Raw genomic sequence first — 20,431 nt, forward strand, 5'->3', positions numbered from 1 at the left:
TTCTACAGTGTAGAGGCATCCTTAGTCTACTTTGTGCTTGGGGACTTCATTATTTACATTTGCAAACTCTGTCAGTATAGCTATTACAGTACTATACTCTCTTTTCTAGATCATGTTATGTCAACCAGTTTTAGCAATACCTTTCAGGGAGTTGAAAATGTCTTTGAAGAAATCATGAATGAAGAATATTATATACACAATCCAGGAGGGGAGTATGCCACAGCTCCAGGAAACTCAGAAAGCCAGACATAAAAATACACTCTCCAAGAATGCAGGAAAGCGTGATTGGAAATGCTGCATTATCTCTTGACAAAAAGAAAAAAGAACAAATCTGAACATTTATTGTTCAAACCAGTCCTCAGAAACAGGAGAGCAAATAGCATGCCCTCCAACTCTCCTAATTTGGTAGCACAATCCTTTGTCAACCCACTTTTTCCACTGCTTATAAAATATCCTTGTTTCTTGCTTTCCCTTCACTTTCCTCTTCTGTCCTCACTTTCCTTCATGAGCTGGAAACTGAATTCAAAGAGCAAGAGTAGTTTGCCCTCAATTGCCATATACTCATGTATATACTTGATTTATATTCAGGCTTGTGTATGAATCAAGAACAGGTTTTGTGACAAAAATATGGATTTTGAAATGACACATGGTTAAATCAAGGATCATTCTGTAAAGAAGGGAAAGTATCAATGCGGTTTCGGCTGTCAGTTTCCTTTTGCTCCTTTTGTCCTTTTCGCACTCATGCATTTAAAAAGGCCAGAGGTATTACCACACTGGTGATGGTACAGGGAATCAGTATTTGTTTTAGGTCCTTCCATGATGAACTCTGCTCAGAGAAGGGCATGTAGCTCCCAGTGGAGTAGTGGGTTAAAGCCTTGTAACTTGAAGGTTGGGTTGTTGACCTGAAGGCTGCCAGGTTCGGATCCCACCCGGGGAGAGCGCGGATGAGCTCTCTCTATTAGCTCCAGCTCCATGCAGGGACATGAGAGAAGCCTCCCATAAGGATGGGAAAAACATCAAAAACATCCCCTGGGCAACGTCCTTGCAGACGGCCAAATTCTCTCACACCAGAAGCGACTCGGGTTGCTCCTGACACAAAAAAAAAAAAGAAAAAGAAAAGAAAAGAAGAAAAAAGAGAAGGGCATGATTTCATTTTTGATAAGTGAATGTAAAGAACTCCTATTGCCCCTTGAATAAGTCAATCCAGATGGGGTTTTTTTAAATGCCCAAAATTTCTAGATTTATACATGAGTATATAGGGTAACTCAACAGAGGAGAGAGAAGTGGATATAATCTTTCCTTTGCAATAGGCTCACATAAAAGGAAACTACAGCAGCTTCTCCTAGTTTGTGTGTTCTTACTCACTGATAACTTTTATTACCTTGACGACCCTCTGATATTGCTAGGTTCTGCTTTTCCATTTGTGGAATATTGGAGGATATGAAAGAGATTATTAACTTGCTCTACACTAAGATTGAATGCCTCATTGATAAAAGCCTAGATTACATCCTGTTTGAAGTGTTGTGATGTGCTCTATGTGAGACTGCCTTTGAAAAGTATTTGAAAAAGTATCTGAGCTATCGCAGAATGCTGCAGCTAAACCAATTCATGTTTCCAAGCCCTGCGCATTTATCTAATTATGACCTGTGAACCCTTATCCAAATTGAGACCAGGCTATGTGAAAGACTCTACTGTCCTATATAGCCTAACCAGCTTTTGAAGTATTCAGCAAGGCACTTGTCTTCATTTCACCATCAGAAGTATGCTTGGTGAGGACCTCAGAGAGGACTTTATTAATGGATACTCTGGTAGAATAACTACAGGGGGGAAAGAATTAATAATTCAGGCCATCACCCGCAAAGTTTTCCTTAAATCCCTGCATTTCTATCTCTGCAGAAAGCTAAGCCTTCAGTTGAGTATTTAAACAATTTAGGCATTCAAAAAGGGCAGGCGAAATTCCCAAGGGATCACAAACAGAAAGCACAACTGTTCTCAGTGTGTATTATTTTCAATTTCTTGCTCTCTGCAATACTTAGATTTTGGGGAACTAAATTTACTGAGGGAAGGCAGATATTTGGAGGTACAAACCACTAATTTTGCCTAAACTGTTTAAATGCTACACCACAGGTTGTTTTCGGGTTGCGGTAGGGAAGCTAGAATACCCCACACCTTTTTCTACTTCTGCAATCAGGCAAATACATTTTTATCTAGTTGGGTTCTGTATGGTTTGATAAATTGTACTTTTAATTGTGTTTTAACTCTGTTTTAAATTCTATTTGTTCTTATCTGAGTTGCTGACTGCTAGCTGTCTAGAGTGCCATTGTTTTGCCAGACTCACAGGATATATAAACAGAACCAATCAATAAATGTACATTCCAAGCCGCAAAGCTGTCCAATATTGACTCAACATCAACTCAAGCATGGGATAACTGTCCTTAAAATAACTTAACTCTCTCAATATTTAAAAAGCTGCAGATCAATAGAAATATATTAATGAGACAGAATACACACACACACACACACATACACTCTCAGATCTCTCTTTATATCAGTGTCTTACATTTGACACCTCTTCTGCATACATTTTTCTGTGGCACCTGGAAAGGCTCTAGAAGTCAAGTAATATCAGCAGATATTTTCTTTGCTCAGTGAAGCAGAAAACAATGACATGCAAGAGCACTTTGGTAAGTTGGATGCTATATCATCCAGAAAATTCCAGAAAAATGCTGGCCTATACGTAGTACACAGTGCCTCTTACCTTGACTTTCTTTTACCTAGGTCTTTCTTTAGGGCTACAAGCTTTTGAAAAGAAATTGACCATCTTGACATTTTACATGATTAACTTTATGCAGATAAATTTGAATAAGAGTGGTGGTGCAGATAGACCCACTTACAATCATAGCAGTTATTTTTGTTATCATACAATAATAGGAATTGATTAATTACATTCATAAGATTACAGTACTTCGCCTTCTAAGCATGGCCATTTTGTTTTGTTTACTACATATGTAAGCTATTTTATATGTCCTTCAGTATCCCATAATGTGTTTCTATATGTAAAGGTAAAGGTTTCCCCTGACGTTAAGTCCAGTCGTGACCGACTCTGGGGGTTGGTGCTCATCTCCATTTCTAAGCCAAAGATCTGGTGTTGTCCATAGACATCTCCAGGTCATAACAAGCAATATTTTCCACGGGTGGGAAAATGGCAAAATGTTATGCCCACCTCATAAGAAGACTGAAATCAAAAGAGGATCTGTTTTCCCCTTTCCATCTGCCAAGGGCACCTTCTGCAATGACCATATGAGTTGTTTGTGGCTCTAAGGCCGCATCTACACAGCCCTAAAACGTGGGCTGGAAAACAGACTAGCCTGAGGCATCCAAATTACATTTCATGCTAATCTGCTTAACTGGAGTAAACCTAATTTACTTGGTTTAATACAGGTTTAAAGGATACCTCTGAAGATCCAGATCTTCCCTGGAGGTCCGGCACTTTGGAGGTATGGGGCCTGTGGAAACAGAGTCAGGACTCTGTTAACCTTCCGTGATCTCAGTGTCTGTTTCCACAGCAATCCCTCCTCTCCAGGCTCAGGCAGCATGCAGAAGAAGGGTGGCACTGCTAGCCTCCCCATCCCTTCCCCCCTATTTCCCCCTCAACTTACCCGGAGGAAGACTCCAACAAGGCCTGAAGCCTTTCCCCCTCTCCCTTTTCCCTTAGACAGCTAACAGAGGGCCATGGAGGAGGAATCCCCCTTCCCCTCCCCAAAGCCCTCTGTCAACTCTACCGAGGGGGTGGGCGAGGAAGAAAGGCTCCCAGGCCTCCATTGGAGCCTTCCTCTGGTAAACTGAAGGGGAAATGGAGGGCAGGAAGGGGGAGGCTGGCAGTGCCCTTGCCCACCCATGCTGATCTTAGATCAGCACAGGAGAGCATCTAGCCACCCCCACCCCCTGCCAAATTCTAGATCTTGGGCCAGCTGTGTGGTCTCAGTCCCAAGAGGAACTAAAATCCCCAGTTCCTCCCATGATTTTGGCCTGTCTGGAAGGGCTCTTGGAATGGAATGGAGCCCCCCTCCTGTGCCATTTTGCCAACAGGTGTGGTGAAACCGCAGGTGTCATCCCACACACTGCTCCAATGTGGCAAAACCTTCCCCATCATACAGGGGGAGCGTCACCCAACTACTTTCATCCCGGTGGGGACAGAGCCACAGCTGCAAGTCACATGACATCACAGCTCCTCCTCCCCTATTTGGCATCACAGTTGTATCCTGGCATCAGTGTATTTTTGGTTTGACTTCTGGCTTAGCCTTTCACTTGACTCTTTTTTATTTTCCTTTATTTTCTTGATTCTTTTTATTTAGTGGGACTAACTGGGAGTTGGGAACATGTGGGATGGCTAAGTAAGGTGGGCAAATGTATTTTGGGGCTTGGAGAGTCACCCTTTTAGCTTCTTTTTCTCCTCCCCTGCTCTCCTTCAGAAAATACATCTAAAATATTATTACAGTAGAGTCTTGCATATCCAACATAAATGTGTCGGCAGAACGTTGGATAAGTGAAAATGTTGTATAATTAGGATGGATTAAGGAAAAGTCTATTAAATGTCAAATTACATTATGATTTTACAAATTAAGCACTAAAACATTTGTGTTGACGACAAATAACAGAAAAAGCAGCTCAATACACGGTAACGTTATGTAGTAATTACTGTATTTAAGAATTTAGCACCAAAACACCGCAATGCATTGAAAACATAGACTACAAAAATATAGATTACTAAAAGGCAGACTGTGTTGGATAATACAGAATGTTGGACAAGCGAGACTCTACTGTATTATTGTTAATATTATTAATAGTAATCCCAGCAAACAAACAAAAAGCTTTAAGCTTAACAGCTTTAAGGAAGTATTAAACCTGAAGCAGAAAGGCTTGAGAGGGGAAAAGACACCACCGTAGGCAGGGCCTACAGTGCAAATCAAGAGAAAAGAGAGGACTTTTTAAAGGAAGCCCAGGTTAGAATAACTCTAGGCCATTGCTCTTCCTTCAGAAAGAGTGGTATCTTAACTCTGGTGCTTAATGAAGGTCTTAATGAAGGATATAAGGACAAACAATGCCATTGCCTAAAACGAAAAGAAGGGGAGCCCAGGGAGTCTCCCCATTGCTGCCAATGGGCTGAATCTGGCCGTAGTTTCTGGTTGCGGTATGAAAATGGCTATCCGGCTACCTGCCCATTTTTGGGAAGTGCACAAAAACGGATACAGAAGTCTACTGGTATCAAAAACTGATCAAGGTTAGGCTGAAATACACAAGCTTACTTTCTAGTTCATGCTCAATAGCTGAGAAGGTGCAGTGTTGAATGTCTATCACTAGGAGGAGATAATGCTACAGCAAACTCCAACTTCATATTTTCATTTATTAAACCATTCAGGAAGAACTACAAAAGGAGTGTTATGCTTTTCACCCTTTTCTGTTCTGGCCTGTTGCTTTTTACTTTTCATTTATAGACTTCCACATAGCATATGCTCACATTTTCCTTACATCAAGCCTGCAAATTTGAGTAAGCTAAAAGACAGAGACTGGCCCAAGGACACACAGTCAATTTTATGACTGACTTGAGTTCTGACCTAGTGTGAGGACTCATGGGCCTTGTAGTCCTGTTCCTAGTACTATTGTGGCAGACGAAGAGGAAAACGTGGGGTTTTCGCCGGTTCAGCAAGAGCCGGAGTCCCTTCACCTGCAGGATGTTGATGTTTGCCCTCAAGAATTCAGCCAAACAGGCCTTGGGCAGAACTCCCCTCCGTTTCCCAGAAAAGAATCTTATTCCAGAGAAAGGGGAGTCAGAGAAGCTCAACGGAGGAGTTTACGCATCGCTGCCAAGCAAATGGCTGATTAGGCCTGCTTCCCTTGGGAAATTCTAAGGAGTCACACATCTGGACGGAGTTGGGTTTCGCTTCTCGTTCTCTAGGGAAAGAGTTCTGTTGGTGGGAAAACGAGACCCAATATAGGTGTTTGGCGCGAGGGATTCTTTGCGGAGTCAATTGATCAACTTCAGGAGAGAGATCGTGTGTGGACTTCGTAATCCCAGTTCCTTGCTTCCCGGATCAAGCTTCAAGCCTTGCCCTGCCTCGCGGTTTTACCACGAACCCTACTTCATGCTTCATGTTTTGCCTTGTCTCCAGTCACGGATCTAGTCAAGAATCAAGTTTATTTCCAGCCTTGTTGTCAAGCTTCATTGGACTCTAGGACTCTGCTATTTCCCCACACTATTGCTTGGCAAAGTGTGTGTTTCGGTCAAGTGGATTAAAACTTTGAACTCTAATATCATTTATTGGACAATACATTTTTGGACTATATTTGACCTCATTTGAAAGGTCTGCTTCTGAACTATATTCTTCACTTGTTTTTATTGATTTTATATATTTCTTTAATAAAGATATTAGATAGAGACTGGCCTCTGTGTAAGGTTATTGGTGCTCTGCTGCCAGGGTTCTGACACCTCATCACTGCCAATTTTTATCTTGTTTTGAGAGTTGTGCATGTATAGTAACACTTAGAACAGTCCTGGCTGCATCACAGTGTATAGACTAGATGTTCAACACCAGCTGAAACCTAAATATGGACTGATTGTATCATGTTTGATTCATGAGTTTTCAATAACAGATGGTATTCCAATTTTAGGCAGGCTGGTTTTGTGTGTTATGATAATAAAGTGATACCTTGGCTTAAGAGCTTAATTCATTTTTAATTCAAAATACTCTTATCTTAAAGCAAATTTTCCCATTGAAATGCAATCAATCCATTCTGACCCCCCCATTTTTGTTACATGTTTTTAAACAAGAAAATGTACTTTATGAATAATAAATAATGTATAAATGCACATTCACATGGAACAATAAAAAAGAAAGATCTACTTGAAAATAGTAGAAGCACAAAATTGTGACAAGGAAGCACAAAGTGAAGAGGCAGAAGCATCATTTTCTTCATACTGTACTCATTACAACCTCCCTCCCTCCCTCCTATACAGTAGAGGTTCCATTGTATAACTTACCTCTTTTCCATATTTTTACACATCATGTATCTTTTAAGAAGGCACAGGCTGTGTGTGTGGAAATGTGAAATATCAAGATACAAGTAATAATAATATTAATAATAATAATAATCAGAAACAAAGTGTTCAGTGAAGTTGAACTTGAAGAAATTCAGAAAATCTGCAAAGTACATTACTATCAGGCCACAGTACAGACAGTAGCAGAAACTCCAGCAACACTTGGGATGGTGAAGCAGACTGAGCCACAAGAAAATGTGGAGCTTTTGCAATAATTTGAAAAACCAACATTTGAAGCACTTGGTAAATTACCAGGAACGTTGACAGGTGGTCCCGGTGTGATCGGCACATTGGGTGCCATGCCAAAAGATCTCAGCCGGCATTTGGAAACAATAGACATTGACAAAATTACGATCTGTCAACTGCAAAAGGCCGCCCTGCTGGGATCTGCACGCATCATCCGAAAATACATCACAGTCCTAGACACTTGGGAAGTGTTCGACTTATGATTTTGTGATATGAAATCCAGCATATCTATCTTGTTTGCTGTGTCATAATAAAATAATAATAATAATGGTGCAGAAAGAAGACTATTCTCTATTTCTCTAACAGCAACATTTTATTTATTTATTTATTTACATCACTTTTACCCCGCCTTTCTCTCCGAGGAGACTCAAAGCGGCTTACAGTAAATAGGCAAAAATTCAATGCCTAAAAACAATGTAAAAACAACAATTCATTTAAAACAATCTACAAAACAACAGTTCATATAAAACAGATACCATTACAAATAAAATCACATTATATAAAATTTTAAGAATGTCCAAGATTAAAATCCATTCATCCAGAATCCTCAAATCTTCATACAGGTCATGTAAAGTCCATGTTCTCATTCATTAAAAGATTGCAAGCACAACCATGTCTTTAAGGCTTTCCTGAAGCCTAGGAGAGTTGGTATCTGCTGTATGTTGCTGGGGAGGGTGTTCCACAGCCGAGGAGCCACCACCGAGAAGGCCCTGTCCCTCGTTCCCACCAGCCTTACCTGCGAGGCTGGTGGGACCGAGAGCAGGGCCTCCCCGATGATCTAAGAGTTCTAGAAGGCTTATAGGGGGAGATACGTTCGGACAGGTAAGATGGGCCAGAACCATTTAGGGCTTTGTAGGTCAAAACTAGCACTTTGAATTGGGCTCGATAGCACATTGGCAGCCAGTGGAGCTGACTCAACATGAGAGTAGTATGCTCCCTGTAAGCCGCTCCTGTTATTAGTCTGGCTGCCGCCCGTTGTACTAGTTGGAGCTTCCGAGCCGTCTTCAAAGGCAGCCCCACGTAGAGCGCGTTGCAGTAGTCCAAACGAGCTGTAACCAGAGCGTGGACCACCGTGGCCAAGTCAGACCTCCCAAGGTACGGGCGCAGCTGGTGCACAAGGCGGAGTTGTGCAAAGGCGCCCCTGGCCACCGCCGAGACCTGGGGCTCTAGGCTCAGCGATGAGTCCAGGAGAACCCCCAGACTGCGAACCTGTGTCTTCAGGGGGAGTGCGACCCCGTCCAACACAGGCTGTAACCCTATTCCCTGTTCAGCCTTACGACTGACCAGGAGGACCTCTGTCTTGTCTGGATTAAGTTTCAATTTGTTCGCCCTCATCCAGTCCGATACGGCAGCCAGACACCGGTTCAGGACCTGGAGAGCCTCCTTAGTGACAGGTGGGAAGGAGTGACAGAGCTGGACATCATCTGCGTACAGATGACACCGCACCCCGAAACTCCGGCTGACCTCTCCCAGCGGCTTCATGTGTATTTATATCAGCATTTGTTCTAGTAAATGGCTATGAAATGTAACCAAATGACGTGTTGTTTAATATTTTCTGCCCCTGGTTTTTATTTTATTTAAAAAATACAACTAATGAACAATAAAATGAAACAAAACTAATTTCAGTATTATAAATGTTTTGTTTCATTTTATTTTATAATGTTTTTGACTGTTCTGTGTTTTAACTTGTGTTGTTGGGCTTGTCCCCATGTGAGCTGCCCCAAGTCCCTTCGGGAGATGGAGGCAGGATACAAAAATAAAGTTGTTGTTGTTGTTGTTGTTGTTGTTGTTATTGACACAACGACATTGTATGACACAGCAAACGATAGATATGCTGGATTTCATATCACAAAATCACAAGTCGAACACTTCCCAAGTGTCTAGGACTGTGTGATGTATTTTCGGATGATGTGCGCAGATCCCAGCAGGGTGGCCTTTTGCAGTTGGCAGATCGTAATTTTGTCAATGTCTATTGTTTCCAAATGCCGGCTGAGATCTTTTGGCACGGCACCCAGTGTGCCCATTACCACCGGGACCACCTGCACTGGTTTCTGCCAGAGTCTTTGAAGTTCAATCTTGAGGTCCTGATAGCGGCTGAGTTTTTCCTGTTGTTTTTCATCAATGCAACTGTCACCTGGGATGGCAACATCAATGATCCAAACCTTTTTCTTTTCCACAACTGTGATGTCTGGTGTGTGTTCCAGAACTTTGTCAGTCTGGATTCGGAAGTCCCACAGTATCTTTGCGTGCTTATTTTCCAATACTTTTGCAGGTTTGTGATCCCACCAGTTCTTTGCTGCTGGAAGGTGGTACTTGAGGCATAAGTTCCAATGAATCATTTGGGCCACGTAGTTGTGCCTCTGTTTGTAGTCTGTCTGTGCAATTTTCTTACAGCAGCTGAGGAGATTATCAATGGTTTCATCGGTTTCCTTGCACAGTCTGCATTTTGGGTCATCAGCTGATATTATTATTATTATTATTATTATTATTATTATTATTATTATTATTATTAACACAACAAGATGAGTCCACAGCAGACACTCTGCTGGCTGTTGTATTGGATCACACGTCGGACACTTCCCAAGTGTCTAGGACTGTGTGATGTATCAGCGAATAATGCGTGCAGATCCCAGTAAGGTGGCCTTCTGCAGCTGGCAGATGGTAATTTTGTCTGCGCCAATTGTGTTTAAGTGCAGGCCAAGGTCTTTAGGCACTGCACCCAGTGTGCTGATCACCACTGGGACCACCTTATCCCTCTTCCTCCTTCCTCTGCATCTCAAGGAGGTATCTGATAGTTTGTACTCAAAGTGAGCAAGCTGATCTTCTTGCTATTCTCTAATAAAACCTAGAAACAGGGTCTGCATATTTCTTGTTTTTGTTTTTTTAAGGTAAATACATCATCCAGCACATCTGCTTGGAAATTGTAAATGTAATCCATTTTTTACAAGTTCTTTTTCAAAATACATAACTTGGAATTAAATCCTAGCTATTTAAAATAACTTGGTACGATTGTTTATCTAAGTTACAATCCTCAGACCACTTCTAACCCTGTCTTCTGTGAAACAAGTCTAATTAGTTTCATCTAGGCATATCTTCAAGTAAACATGTCTAAATCCTATGCTTGACAGCAGTGTTGCACAATTTCACCAGCTAAACAAACAAAGTGTTGCATTACTTTCAACAGGAGTGACCTGAGGCCTGAGCTACAGGTGACAATTCATGTTTTCAGAGGGTTATCCCAAAGTAAGTCAGGCATATTGATTCCAGAGTTACACGACTCCAGTTCCTTGTTGTTAACTGACATTAAGTCAACTTCAAGTTATGGTGACCCTAAAATTGAGAAACCCTCAAGTCACACTATCATCAGCAGCAGCTCTACTCTGGGCTTTCAGACTCAGGGCTGTGACTTCCTTGACCGAGCCTCTTTGTCTGGAATGCAGTCTTTATCTTTTCATATTGCCTTCTCTCTCTTCAGACATCACCGTCTTTTCTAGTGAGCTATGTCTTCTCATAGTGTGTCCAAAATACAATAGTCTCAGTTTAGTCATCTTGTATTTGCCAATTTTCCCCACAATCCTTTGCTGCCTGGTCTTCCAGTTGTCATATATGTGATGCCAAGTTGAACATTAACATTTTTTTATTCTGCTCTGAAGCCTACTTTTTCATCTCAAACATCTATGATTAACAGCAAAATCCTGTTTTGGTCCGTAGTCAATTTTTTTTTCTGGATTCTAGTACAGATTTTTTAAAATTTTCTTTTTCTGCATCTGTAGATGGAGCACAAACTTGGATTATATTTAAACTATATCAATTCAGGTTTTCCCTGAAGTCTTATTGATACTACTTGATCAAACTTTGTGTTATACCTCGACCAGTGCAGCATTATGGCGACTGGTCGAGTGTCCTGAGGGCTCTCGGACACTAGCCTCTTCGACGACCAACTGGGGGCAAGTTCAACCCAACTCCAGGACGGATTGAGCTCCGGAGACAGCCAAGCCACAACAGACCCCTGCCAGTGACCCAGAGGGTCGCTCTCCCTCAAGGAGAGCGACTGAGAGGTCAGGCACGGGAGGTGGCAGCTGGTCGGAAGAGAGCTGAGGGGATGAAAGGAACCCAGAACAGTCGCTAGCTGCACTCCCAAAACTAAAAGAGACTTAACAGATGAATGAGCGAAGGAGAAAGGATCGAACCACAGTGCCAGGAGACCGAGTGTCGGGCAGGAACAAAGAAGGACAAAGGAATAAGGTACCCCACTCCCTCTTCTCCCTCTCAGAAAAGAATTAAAAGAAATTAAAAATCAAGGAAAGAGGAGCGAAAGCGGAGGTGCGGGGGGTGACCTGTTAAATAAAGAGGACTGTGGATCTATGTAAAAGAAACAAATTTAAATACTGGAACTATAGGAAATATTTAAGATCTTAGAACGCTGAAACTCACTTGGAAAGGTGCCAAATTCCAGAGTGAGGAAGGAAAATCAGGAGGAGGAGGGCTGACCTTGAGGCCCAAACGATAGACTAAACACGGCCATTGCGTCACCGAGACAGCCCAGAGCCCAGAGCCCCGGATGCAGGAAGGAGGCGGAAAAAACTCAACGGAAGAAGTAGCAAAGAGAAGAAGCAAGAAGGGCAGCTGGGACAGCATTCCATAGAGTCTCGGGAGGATAAAAGGTAAACAGGAAGGTACGGAAGTTGAGGACGGAAAGACGAGAGAGCAGTGAAAGAAGAAAGAAAGACTTGGTGGTAAACTCTGAAAAAGAAGTAGAAGGAGGCGTAAGGGGACGCGAAGAACACGGAGAGGCAAGTGACGAGGACGAGAAGCAGACGAGGCGGAGAAGGAGGAGAAGGAGGACGAGAATCGGACGGAGTGACCGAGAGAGCACGCCAGGGCGAGCGGGGAAACGAGGACGAGAAGCAGACGGAGCGGAGGAGTAAGGAAAGAAGGAGTGGACGAGGACGAGAAGAAGACGGGTGACAGTGAGAGAAGAGGAGACGGACGAGGAAGAGAAGCGGACGGGGTGGCAGAGAGAGGAGAGAAGGGTGAACGAGGACGATAATTAGATGGAGTGACGGAAAGTTGAAAGCAGAGAGAAAGACATGAAGAACAGTTGAGGAAATTTGGGAAAGAGGCTTAAAGTATTAATCCCTCCACAAGAGATTTGGATAAGATCATTAATTATAATAATAAGAATTATTGTTAACGACTTTACACTTGAATCCAGTTCATTGAGATGGCAACTCCAAAGGCGAAGATGGATGACAAGAAAATCTCCTCAAGAAAAGGATCAATTCCGGAGGAGGTAAATCTGAAAGGTATTATGAGGGAACTCCAGAGGATTGTCGATAACCAAAAAATGTTTCAGGACCAGATGACAACGATGAAAAAAGATTTAACAGAAGAATTTACAGAAATGAAAAAGGAAATGAAAGACTTGCAGGAAGATATCAAAGAAATAAAAGAAGACAACAAAAAACTAGAAAAAAGACAAGAAAACTTTAAAACAAAACTAGAAAAATTAGAATTAAAAAATACTAAATTAGAGGAAAGACAGGAAAGACTAGAAATGAAAGAATTAGAGTTCCAAATAAGAATAAGAAATATAGTAGAAGAACCGAAAGAAAATGTGAAGCAAATTGTAACTCAAATTCTAGCGGACTTGCTACAAATACAAGATGAAGAAATGGAAGATAGCATAGAAAGAGCTTTTAGAGTAACAAGAAACCTTTCAAGGTAGCAAGAGATGTAGTGGTCCATTTTGAGAGAAGGAAAACTAGAGAGGAAGTGTTGAGACTAAGTAAGAAAAACACCATACGATTTAAAGGACTAAAAGTAACAATCCTTAGGGAGCACCCAACAAGTACAATGATAAAAAGGAAAAAATATCTCTTTCTCACGGAAGAACTTAAAAAGCGTCAAATTAGATTCAGGTGGGAAAGACGAGAAGGAATTATGGCCACCTATAAGCAAGAACAACACTGGATCACCACAGAAGATAAAGCTAGGGACTTCTACAAATATTAATGAAGGAAAAAACCAAACCTAACCCAAACATCAGCCCTTCGGAAGAAGAAGTGGAAAGGGAAAAGAAAAGAGCCAGAGCCATTTCCCCAGAAAAATACTCCACCAAACTCGCCGCACAACCACAAAATTTGATAGACTTAGAAGAAAAAGAGGAAAAAGAAGACTAAGAATAGAACATGGAAATAAAATGTCACTCAAATAACATCAATGGACTAAATATACCGAATAAAAGAATTAGATTATTTAACCACTTAAAGAAGTCGAAATTTGATTTAATCGCCCTCCAAGAAACACACATTTCCCACAGACACACTGCATTATTATCCAATAAAAGTTTAGGTATTGAATTTTCCTCTTCAGCAAAGGAAAAAAAAGGGGGAGTAGTATTATACATAAATGAGAAATTGAACCCAGAATTAGCATTTAAAGACGAAGAAGGCAGATGGGTAGGTGTAAAGGTCAGGATAGGGAATCAGACAACTCTAATTTGCAATATCTACGCGCCCAATGGATCAAAAACAACCTTTTTAGAAAATCTAAAAAAGAAAATAGATGAACAAGACTTTGAGGAATTAGTAATCTTGGGGGATTTCAATGGAATAATTGACCCAGATTTGGATAAAAAGGGAGGTTCCTCAATTCAAAAAAGAAAGAAAACACGATCAGGCAAATTACCAGCAAAATTTGTGAAGGCACTGCAAGATTGGGGATTAAAAGATGTATGGAGGGCCCACCACAATAAGGAAAGAGACTACACCTATTTTTCCAATAGTCACAATAGTTGGACAAGAATAGATATGGTCTGGATGACATTCCCAATGCTTCCTAAAGTCACAAAAATAAAAATTCTTCCCCGATATATTTCGGACCATTGTCCAATAGAATTCACAATCAATAGGACACAAAGAAATTTCAACTGGAAACTTAATGGAAATCTCATTAAATCAGAAGAAGATATCATAAGAAATAAAAAAATTCTCAAGGAATTTTTCGAAATAAACAACACAACTGATGTCCCCCCACAAATAATTTGGGACACAAGCAAAGCATTTATGCGTGGACACTTTATCCAACAAAGTGCCCAGAAAAATAAAATTAAAAATAAGTTAAGAAATAAGTTAAATGAAGAAATCCATATTAATGAAAAAAACCTAAAACAAGAACCAACAAATAGGAAAGTAAAACAAGAATTGAAAATTTTGCGAAAACAAAGAGTTTCTATAGAATTAGAAGAGACAGCCAAAAAACTAAAATTTCTAAAACAACAGCATTTTCAAAATGCTAATAAACCTGGAAAATGGCTAGCTTGGAAACTTAAAAAGAAAAAACAGGCCAGAACAATAACAGAAATAAATTTAGATGGGAAAAGATATACAACAGAACAAGAGATAGCGGCCCAATTCAATAAATTTTACAGTAAATTATATTCCAAAGACCACATCAGTAAAGATATAATACTCAAATTTCTTTGTAACCAAAAAATGTCTAAAATATCAGAAAACCAGAGAGAACTATTAAACAAAGAAATAACGGAAAAAGAAATCCAAAAAGCAATTAAAAATATGGAGGGCAACAAAGCACCAGGTCCTGATGGATTAAATGGATTATATTACAAGACTTTTGCGGAAGAAACGATCCCTTTTCTAAAAAAAATCATGAACGAAATTTTAGAAAATAAGAAAATACCAGATTCATGGCGTTATGCCACAATAACAGTAATCCCAAAAGAAGGACAAGACCCAAAAAATGTCAAAAATTATCGACCCATATCCTTACTAAATTCGGACTATAAAATCTTTACAAATATATTAGCAGAGAGAATGAAGGAATTTCTGACAGATTGGATAGGGGAGGAACAAACAGGCTTTTTGCCCAAAAGACAAATGAGGGATAATGTGAGAGAAATTATAGACATAATTGAACACTACGAAACTACCAAAAAAGAAGAATTGGCTCTTCTAACAATAGACATGGAAAAAGCCTTTGATAACCTTAATTGGGACCTTTTCAAATTAATGATAAAAGAATTGGATATGGGAAACAAATTTACTAACGCGATTAACCAAATTTATTACCAACAAGAAGCTAAAATAAAAATAAATTCTCTTGAATCCAAAAATTTCGAAATTCAGAAAGGAACTAGACAAGGCTGTCCTCTGTCCCCTCTCCTATTCATTTTTTCAATAGAATTACTATTAAACAACATTAGAAAGGACCGCCAGCTAAAAGGTGCTAACATTAGGAAATACAATTATAAAATTAGAGCATTTGCTGACGATTTAATTTGTATAATAGAGGACCCAATAAAGACAATAAACCATTGGCTAGCCAAATTTAAAGACTTCGAAGAAATATCAGGATTAAAAATTAATATAGACAAAACTATGATATTAACAAAGAATATGACGAATACCAAACAAAAAGAATTGACAAAAATAACAGGTATCCAAATTAAAAAAAAGATTAAATATTTGGGAATAATATTAACTGCCAAAAATTCCCAACTCTTAGAAAATAATTATGACACCAAATGGAAAGAGATTAAAAAGGAATTAGAAAAATGGAAGTATCTAAAACTATCACTTCTAGGAAGAATTGCTGCAGTAAAAATGACTATACTACCGAAAATGATATTTCTTTTTCAAAACATCCCAATTATAAGAAATTCCCAAAGATTTAAAAATTGGAACAAGGATTTAAGTAAATTTATCTGGATGGGGAAGAAACCTAGAATTAAAAGAATTTATTTGATGGATGAAAAAAAAAGAGGGGGATTAGGCCTACCAAACCTTCAACTTTACCATGATGCATGCGGGTTAATGTGGGTAAAAGATTGGGCCACACTCCAAAAAACAAAAATCATAACACTAGAAGGGGCGGACTTAAGAACAGGGTGGCATGCATACCTATGGTATAATAAAAAATTAGTGGAAAAAAACGTCGGGAATCATTTCATACGATCCTCATTGCTGAAAATATGGGAGAAATACAAGAAGAAAACACCATTTGAAGACACCATTATGGATCTCCCCGCTAGAAGCATGCCAAAGAAGGGAAACGAGTAGTGAAAATTGGCCAAGATATAAAGATATATTAATTAGAAAGAATAACTCCTACAATTTGAAAAGTCAGGAAGAACTGAGCAAACAATTTACAAACATAGGATGGTTTCAATATTTTCAGATAAGAGATGTATATATGAAAGATAAAGAACTAGGATTTGAAGACAAAGAAAGGTTTTGGGACAAGATAATGCAATTGGAAAAAAAGATGATATCTAAAATTTACACAAAATTATTAGAATGGGAAACAGAAACTGAACCAATCAAAGAGTGCATGATAGAATGGGCGAAAAAATTGGGGAAACCAATACAATTGGCTGAATGGGAAAAGAGTTGGAACATTAGACTTAAATTCACATACGCAATAGACATGAAAGAAAATTGGGTAGAAATGTTTTACAGATGGCATTGGACACCACAAAAAATTGCTAAATTTAACAATAAGACATCAAACAAGTGTCGGAAATGCGAGGAAGAAGTGGGGACCTTCTTTCACTGTTGGTGGACATGCAAAAAGGCAAAGTCCTATTGGAAAGATGTACATCAAAGAATCCAAAAGATGTTGCAGATTAGAGTTGATCTGAACCCAAAATATTTCCTCTTGGGGATGTTAAATATAGAAAAAGACAGAAACAAGGAAATTCTATTTAATTATCTTACCACTGCAGCCAGAATGAATTTTGCTAAATTTTGGAAAGATAAAGAAATGCCGGATGTAAGATGTTGGTTAACAAAGATCTGGGAAGTAATGAATATGGATAAATTAACATATTTACTACAAAATAACGAAGGCAGACCAAAAAAACAGACAAACTGGGAAATGATCAAAATTTATTTGAAAGATGAAGAATATAGGGTGATAATTTAAAATATATGGAAAATAAGATTCACAAAACAATTGAGAGTACAAACAAATGGAAACACACAAAATAAAGACCCCGGATAGAGATGGTTGAAAGAATAAGAAAACTCTGTGAAATTATGGTTGTATAAGTCACTCTGCAAAGATGGAAGTCAATTTTTAAGATTTAGTATGTTTGTTTTTTGTTGTTTTTTATTTTTTTTTTCCTTTCTTTTTTCTGGTATGTTCGTTTGCTCCACTGTTACTATTCTTCCCCCCTCCCCACTCTGTTCTATACCAAATTTATTTTAATTGTATGTTGAAAGCACTAATAAAATTTATTTTAACCCAAACTTTGTGTTATATCCTTTGACAACTTTTGCTGCATCTCTTCTCACTATTAATTTCACCACGTTTCTTGTTATATTTTCATTTTCTGAGTAAAACTGCAATTATTTGATGCAAAATGTCCTATTCCTGCCCACTGTTGCTCACTCATCCCAAGAATTACAATGTTTATACCTTCCATTTCTTGTTTTACTATGTCTAGCTGCTGCTGATTCATGCTTTTCACATTTCCTGTTCCTATAATATGTGTTGTGCAGTTTTGGAATTTCCTTTCACTTCTTAGAACATCAATTAACAGAACATCCTTCTGACTTGAGTCCAGTTGCACTACTTAAAGCTGCTCATCTCCAGAAGTCAGTTGAGTGCCTTTCAACCTGTGAGTACTATCTTCTAGCACTATCTCTTGTTTCCTTCTGCATTGTCTTATCATGGGGTTGTCACGGTAAAAAGTATTGGAAAGGGCTTTATTTTGCCTTTTTCTGTGCAGTACAAACACGTACTATCTATGGCACCTCTGGAATTATTTCTGACAGATATTTCACAGATGTCATCCCCCATTATTGCTGCTTCCCACCTGTTAATTCATATGTTATGAGGTGCATGGGTAGAATTTTGTAAAGTTAAAATTACAAAATTATAGTTTGCAGAATCCCACAGCTGATATGAATGGAAGCAATATAACATTTGCAAAAGCTTGTACATGGGTGGAAATGGAGAACAGTCTCCTCCTTGCAGTTCTCAATTCTTTGCAATACTTCCTTGAATTTGTTTTGTCCCAGCTAGGTCTGGGAAGCAGTAGTATTTTTGCTTTATGATATCATTGCAATGCTTTGGCACATTTTCATCCTAACCTCCTCCTAGTTCAAGTTGTGAACAAATCCTGAATGTGTATGTGAAAAACTGAGTTTGGCTGCACTCTTGTGGCAATATAGGGAGTGTGTTTTCATTCCTTTCTCTAACAGAGTTACATAAGTTCTGTGCTTGAATAAAAAGAAACACAGTAAGTAAAGCAACTGTATTTCATTAAAAAAAAAAAAGCAAAAGCAAATTATCTTGATACGATAGACCTTGAGTCATTTTTGTAATTACAGTTAATGAAAAAGGCACAAACAACACCATCCAAACAAAATATAAGAAAATGATCAATGCAATCTCAGTTTATGGTATCTTACAGGGGTCCAGACTGTAATTGATGGTGAAGATACATTAAACATGCCTGGCTTTACTAATAATCCCATTCCAGTGTCCTCTTAAAATGTCTTCTTACCACATTTGGAAATGCCTCTTTTCTGCAGTATGCCATATAAAAACATTTTTCTTAAAGGAAATGATGTTCTTCATTCAATTTGTTTTCATTTGACCAGTACACATTCTCCCAATAGTTTTCTTTTGCCAATTTCCAATTTTCATTTAGAAGGCAAGAGTGAGCGATTGCATCCTTTAAATATCTAAAGGGCAGCCACAAAAAGGAGGGTTCAGGTTTGTTCTCTGCTGCCCCCGAGGATAGGATCAAGGACCTCTTTACACTAGAATTTTTCCCCATTTTGCCACTTTTAGTCATGGCAAGGATGGGGCCTGCCATGCGCCATCACATGACTCACGACAGGCCCTGTTCATATCCCCCCCCCCAAGTGGAGGAAAAGTGATAAAAGCCACTTTCTCTTCCACTACGGAGAGGATGTGTAGTTTGGGTAGGTCCAACACAGCTATCTGCACTTTCCTCCCCTTTTTGCAGTGTGATGGCACATGACCACGTTTTCTGTAATCTGATGAGGGGAGAGAAAGGGTGCCAAGGGATCGTCTACCTCCCCTACATGTGATGATGGTAGGAGGGAGGGTGTGCGGGGCACCACAAGTCACCCCACACACCTTCCCTTTCGCTGGCGATTGCTGGCTCAATGGTACGACCCAAAAGGGCTGTGTGAAGAGATGCCAAGACTACTGGCTTTAATCTACAGGACTATCTATTTTGATTAAAAATTGGAACAAAATACTTGACAGTAGCAGATTTTGGCAATGGAGCCAATTTCCTAGAAAGGTAATGGGGTCTGTTTCTCTTTACATCTTCAAAAGGAGGATGGACAAGTGATCCTGGAAATGGTCTAGTTGGAGTTTTTGCACTGACTGGAGAGTTGGACAGTATCCCCTCTGCAACACCTTCCAACTCAATGTTTGTATTTGAAAATATGTAAGCTAAAAACGTTTTGATTGCTTTAGTCAACCTTTGAAAGGCGAGTCAACTCAGTTAGATCAGATTGCTTAAAAGGGCCCACTCCAGTCATTAATACTGAAAGGAGTGTCTCTTTCCTTGCAAGTGAAAGCAAAAACTAAGCCCACATATAGTTTGTCAAAACAATTCCTCCCAATTTTTATTAAGGAGTGTGATGACTCATGGGCCATGTAGTCCCGTTCCTAACACTGTTATGACAGATGAAGAGGAAAACTTAGGTTTCCCACCGTTTCAGCCAGAATTGGAGCTTTCACAGCCAGAGATGGAGCCCCTGCACCTGCAGGAGATTTGCCTCCCAGAAGTTTCCCAAACAAGCCCTGAGCCGAAATCTCCCCCTTTTTCTCGCCGTGATTATTATCAACAACAGAAAGGAGCTCAACAGGCTAATCGCAGAAGCCTGAGAATCGCTGCCAAACAAATGGTTGATTAAGCCTGCTTCCCATGGGAATCTTTAGGGAGTCATGCATCTGGACTCAGAGAATGGCTTTCGGTTCTGGTTCCCCAGAGAATTGTTCTCTGGCGGGAAAACGAGACCCTACTTAGGTGTTTTGCCCACGTAGGAATCTTGCGGAGTCAATTTGTCAGCTCCGGGA

The 20,431-nt window shown here is 39.7% G+C and overlaps 1 protein-coding gene across 4 annotated transcripts in view; it reads left to right on the forward strand.

Annotated features, from left to right (window-relative positions):
• lcp2 (lymphocyte cytosolic protein 2) overlaps positions 1-20,431 on the forward strand; it is a 75,845-nt gene that overhangs the window by 5,297 nt on the left and 50,117 nt on the right. The window contains exon 1 of one of the 4 annotated variants that reach the window (XR_010002824.1): positions 11,429-17,984. The exons of 1 other annotated variant lie outside the window; for it this stretch is intronic. The gene's annotated coding sequence lies outside the window, so the exon portion shown is untranslated. Of the gene's footprint in view, positions 1-11,428; positions 17,985-20,431 lie in introns of those variants that run through there. 2 more of the 4 variants (XM_062970467.1, XM_008104640.3) reach the window with 2 other exon arrangements.

The sequence above is a fragment of the Anolis carolinensis genome, chromosome 2 (genome assembly GCF_035594765.1).
Source record: "Anolis carolinensis isolate JA03-04 chromosome 2, rAnoCar3.1.pri, whole genome shotgun sequence".
NCBI lineage: Eukaryota > Metazoa > Chordata > Lepidosauria > Squamata > Dactyloidae > Anolis > Anolis carolinensis.